Source organism: Mercenaria mercenaria, chromosome 16 (genome assembly GCF_021730395.1).
Source record: "Mercenaria mercenaria strain notata chromosome 16, MADL_Memer_1, whole genome shotgun sequence".
NCBI lineage: Eukaryota > Metazoa > Mollusca > Bivalvia > Venerida > Veneridae > Mercenaria > Mercenaria mercenaria.
The window spans coordinates 3,740,416-3,746,415 of NC_069376.1; positions in this window are offsets into that span (position 1 = coordinate 3,740,416).

A 6,000-nucleotide genomic window follows, 5' to 3' on the forward strand; every position below is an offset into this window, starting at 1 on the left:
ACACAAGTTTTGTGCAAGTCTGATTAAATTCAAATCATAAATGAAACTGCTATTGTGCAGACAAGGTAAAAATAGATAATTCTGGCTCTTTCAGGGGCCATAACTCTGGAACCCATAATGGAATCTATCCAGCTCAACAAAGGATCCAAGATCTTATGGTGATACAAGTTGTGTGCGAGTTTGGTTAAAATAAAATTATAAATGAAGCTGCTATTGTGCAGACAAGGTCAAAATAGCTAATTTTGGCCCTTTCAGGGGCCATAACTCTGGAACCCATATCGGGATCTGGCCAGTTCAAGAAAGGAACCAAGATCGTATGGTGACACAAGTTTTGTGCAAGTTTGATTAAATTCAAATCATAACTGAAGCTGCTATTGTGCGGACAAGATCAAAATAGCTAATTCTGGCCCTTTCAGGGGCCGTAAATCTGGAACCCATGATGGAATCTGGCCAGTTCAAGAAAGGAACCAAGATCTTACGGTAATCAAGTTGTGTGCAAGTTTGGTAAAAATCAAATCATAAATAAAGCTGCTATTGTGCAGACAAGGTCAAAATAGCTAGTTTTAGCCCTTTCAGGGGCCATAACTCTGGAACCCATAATGGGATCTGGCCAGTTCAAGAAAGGAACCGAGATCTTATGGTAATACAAGTTGTCTGCAAGTTTGGTTAAAATAAAATCATAAATGAAACCACTATCGTGCAGACAAGAAATTGTTGACGGACGCATGCACGCACGCACAGACGACGGACGACGGACGAAGGGCGATCACAAAAGCTCACCTTGTCACTATGTGACAGGTGAGCTAAAAATAAGGTCGAATCCTGTGTTTCTGTTTTGAATTTTGCTTACTTCATTCAAAAGTAACCTTGGGGCAGACGTAAAGCCTAGCTTAATGTTTTTCACGATATGTAATCTTAAAAGTGAAGGCAAAATAGAGATCTTTTACCGCATGTAACTCAATATTTTTAAAGCTGTGTTACTCTACCCCTTCTGTTTAAGTATTTAATTCACTTTGAACAGCAAGAAATCGCTTATCAATTTTTTTTCCACTTTTGTGCAATAAATCAACTAAAAGTCTTGTAAGAAGTAAAATCGTACTAGGAAAAGGGAAAATAAGGAAAAATATTGGTACCAGTAGGGTTTGAACCTATGCCCCCCCCCCACCCCTCTCCTGAGAATTGCAGTAAAATAGGAATTGAATACCCTTCTAAAAGGAGGTACTCTATTACGCTTCTATTACCTTAAATTGCCAATGTATGTTACATAATTAAGCCCGACAAATGGTTTTGTATGACCAATTTGACATTAAGCTACTTAAATTTATGGAAGAACTTTTGACGTCAGAAAATACATTTTTAGGACAATAAAATTGATATTTTCTACAATGTAAATAATATAAAAGATAAAAGCAAGGGTAGTTTTCCTGGAAGCACCGAGAACCCAAAATACGGCTATAGAGCCATATATTTGCAAAGTAGGCCCACAACAAAAAGTAGCCTTAACGGAAAAATATTATTGACCGGTTGCTTCAAAACTTCAACAAGCACATTAAAACTGTATGCAAAATATAGAACAAAGGTGGGGGAAGGAGGGAGTAGAGGTAGAAAAAAGGGAGTGATGGAGGGGAAAAGTGGAAGAAGGATGAATATTCAAAAGGGAATGCTACGTTCTTTAAACACAGTTACCAAAAGCCAATGGCGGTCACATTCCGAGATAATTTAGTTTATTTTCTTTTTCAGTATTATTTTTTAAACATGACAGTTACTTCAAGAGGATGTGCTAGCATTTACTTTCTTTTACATGCTGTGGCTATAATCACAGGTCATGTCTTACATATATATAAAAGAAATCCAAAAGGATAACACCACTCATTGAGTACACTCAAATAAATTGCCTAAGGGTCACGTCTTCACTCAGGAAAGATTCCATTTGTATTCATAAAGGTGAGTGACAGTCGAGTCAACTCCCAAGAGTGAGTGAATGTTAAGGGAGGTCCTGGGGACCCTTGAGTGTTTCTCAAGGTCTCATAATGTAAGTTTAGATGATAAATTTACAATATTTAATTAATTTGAAGGTAAGATAACAGTGTCATTTAAAAGTGAAAGTTCATATTTGTGCAAGGTATTTTGGAAAAAATATATTTACAAATGTAGTTCTTTTTTTAAATACATGTTGTTGAGGACGACGAAAACGTAAAAATACCCAACAAATTAAAAGACTGTTGAATTAATAAAAACGGTTAAAGATAGATACAGGAAATCAAATATACATCTACTAAACCTAATCTGACGGGGCTCATCAGTCACTCTCAGAAACACACGTCTTAGTAACTAATATTTACATTTCACAACCCTAGATATCGGTTATTTTTTCTTCTTCAATAATTCATACTGAAAAAATATAACAATTAAATGTCATGAAGAACCCATCATTACGGAAACATTTATTTTATAAAAGATATGAGCCGCGCCATGAGAAAACCAACATAGTACGTTTGCTGTCTGGCCAGGATCTATGCTGAGAATAGAGAAACTATTAGCGAACCGTATGGATCATGACCTGACTGCGCCGATGTGCAGGCTGGTCTGGATCCATGCTGGTGGCAAATTCATCAGTCAATCCAAAAAAACACACGTCCTAGTAACAAATATTTACAAGCCTAGATAACTGAAAATTCATACTGAAAAATATAAATATTTCCCTCCGACTTAATGTGTCATTAAAAAAAAACAATATTCACCAAATCTCATTCGAAAATATTTATTTCACAAATGATATATATGTAATGATTGGAATTTACGTGGAATGGCTTTCGGAAACACCAACAGTTAAAGGCACGAGTATTATTCAGTTGTAATAAAATCTCAATACAGCGGGAAAAAAACTCATGTATTTTTAAGTATAAATTTTATTCTACTAACATGACTAATAATACTAATATTAATACGTTATATAAAACAAATTGACGGACGGACAAACATTCAGACAGGCAATAAAACGACAACTTCCGACTTGGCAAATAGATCTGCAAAAATGACGATTAACACTTTTGCATACCTTTGATGTTATTGTCATATATACCGTTATAATCCTATAAATATATTGTGTACAATGAAACCAATACTTGAGTTACCCTTCCGAAAGTTAAGATTGAGTGGGATTTATGAATATGACATTCGACTTCCACTCACACTCCCGCAAGTTCTACTCGAGGCCTACTTGAGTGATACTTACCCAAGTTTGAGTCAAGTGTGAGTTTGAGTGGCGACTATGAATATGGCCCAAAGAATCAATTAATCATCCTCGGGTTTAGTATTGTGTAACCCATGGATTCCCCCCAATTGAGAAAGAATAGTTTAACGTCAGAGGGTTTTTCTAAGGTCACGGAGTTTTATTGGCCGGCTTGTAATGACAACAGCTTTCGGTATCAGTAGCTCAGTCAAGTGTGACTTATTAAACTATAATTTTCCTAATAATAAAAGTGTTCACGATGTTAAAACAGATTTTAAAACCATACGTGTATGTTCGTAATAAATACAGTTAAATTAACAGTTAATTTAATAACTTTCCTTTTCATCTGACTGAAATTCATTTAGAGACCATTTCATCAAGATACCACTTCTTAGCAGTCCCATGGATGGTCTCTTAATACAATGTCGACTGTATACTATTTAAATGTTTAACAGTAACTTTATCGTTCCTTTTCAACGAACTGTATTCAATTTGATAGAAAGGCCATATCAAATAATTTAAAGTGATTTGACATAATTTATAAGTAAGGTTTTTATGATCCTTTCATAGCATTGCATGAATTAAAGCTCTATATAAATAGAGGACAAGCCACTTACATATCGTAAAGAGTACAGTTTTAATCCTGGCAAGAGGTATATTTATAACTCTAAACCTGCCTGTTAATTGCAGGTAGTCCGTAATACGATATATTCGTGAGGCTATCTTTATATGGTTTATGATTTTGTTATATGTGAATTACTGTTATATTTGTAAATATTCCTGTGTAAAATTGGGTCAATGCATTTATGCGTACACAAAACAAACATACAGGTGAACATTATAAAAAAATGAAATGCCAGTCAGTAAATGTTGATCAAGATTAGAAAAAAAATACTAACGAATCGTAAATCGTGATACATACTAAACCCGGATAAATTTTGAGAAGCAAGTAACTCGATACATAAATTACAGCATTTCATTTGATGCAGACAATATATGTATAAATTTTGCAAACGTTGAATGGATGAATAAACTGTCTTTGTGTGACATATATTACCATATCGATGAGCTGAAAGTACACGGTCAGTCTAAAAGTATGCTGTCATCCGCGCTAGAAAAGTATAGGCGTGATTTGTAAATGATTTTAAACTAAAATTTCAGAGATACATAAACATCCGTAAATCGGGTAAAAATGGTCACAATGCTGAAAGACTTGATGTTACCAGCTGTATTGTCGAAGAAACTCTGGAGTTATCTCCCTTGAAATACACAGGTTGCAAAAAGAAAAATAATAATAAAAAATAGGGAAACGTCCGCTCCGTTATTTCGAGCAGATCTTATTCAATGTCACAGTATTTATTTGTATAATATCTCAGTCAGGTGTGGTACCAGTGCGATCCTGTTCTTATTCAATGTAACAGTATTTATTTGTATAATATCTCAGTCAGGTGTGATACCAGTGCGATCCTGTTCTTATTCAATGTCACAGTATTTATTTGTATAATATCTCAGTCAGGTGTTGTACCAGTGCGATCGTGATCTTATTCAATGTCACAGTATTTATTTGTATAATAATTATCTCAGTCAGGTGTGATACCAGTGCGATCCTGTCAGCCTTGGTACATTTGTACACTGTGAAGTTTTACAACATTCTGTCGAAAAGTCTGATTCTATTTTATTTTGCAAAGGTTACTTTGAGAAAAAACAAAACGTTCAAACCTGTAAAGATGTAATTTTTATTATAATATATCTTTGAGGTGTAGCCAACGGCTTATATAATCACTGTCGCGTGGATTAGGTTACTAATGTGCTAACGTGTTGCAGACAATTCACTTATTGTGTTGCTTATAGAGCATAATATTACATCCTTATCCAATCAAAACATAATATGCTGGTTTAACTCATAAAAATATAATAGGTAAGTTTTTGCAACAATAACATTCAAGATACCTAGTGAAAATAAAACAAGACAAAGTGATAACCAGTGTCGTCTGCTTTTACTCAACATGTGTTCTATCAACTCTGAACAGGGAATTATCTGAAGTCAGAATATGGTTTCTAAATAAGAAAACGGGCGTTTTCAAATATGTTTTTTTTCTGTGACGTCATGTATATATTTTATCCACACTTGTCAAACAAAGGAAAATATACATACCGTTGTATTTGTTTCTTTTTACCATAAATAAATTCATATATGAGCCATGCCTGCATGTCTCACTTTCAAATACGAGTCATGCCTGCATGACTCACTTTCAGAGTTGAGCCATGCCTTTACGACTCACTTTCAGAGATGAGGCATGCCTGCATGACTCACTTTCCGTCATACTGAGACATCCATGGATGACTTACTTCTTTAAGCGAGCCATCCATGGATGACTATGTAGCCGTGTCATCCGCGGATGACTCACTAACAAGGTTGACATCCACGGATGACTCACTTCTGTAAACGAGCCATCCACGGATGACTCACAAGGTTGACATCCATGGATGACTCACTTTCAAGAGTGACATCACTGAATGACTCAAATAATGCCTGTTATCAATTGATGTCTTATATGTCGAGCCATACATGTATGTCTCAATTAAAGCACAGTGGGTTGATCCCTAGGTTTCATATGAATTTGTAAATACTGAATCTGAAAATCACCTGTTACTTCGATTACGATGAGTTAAAGAAAATCATTCAAATTGGTATCAAAGTGTTATTATAATTTGGAGACAAGGGGTGTTGATCAGGAAGCAAGTCCAAGAAATAATCATAGTTGATG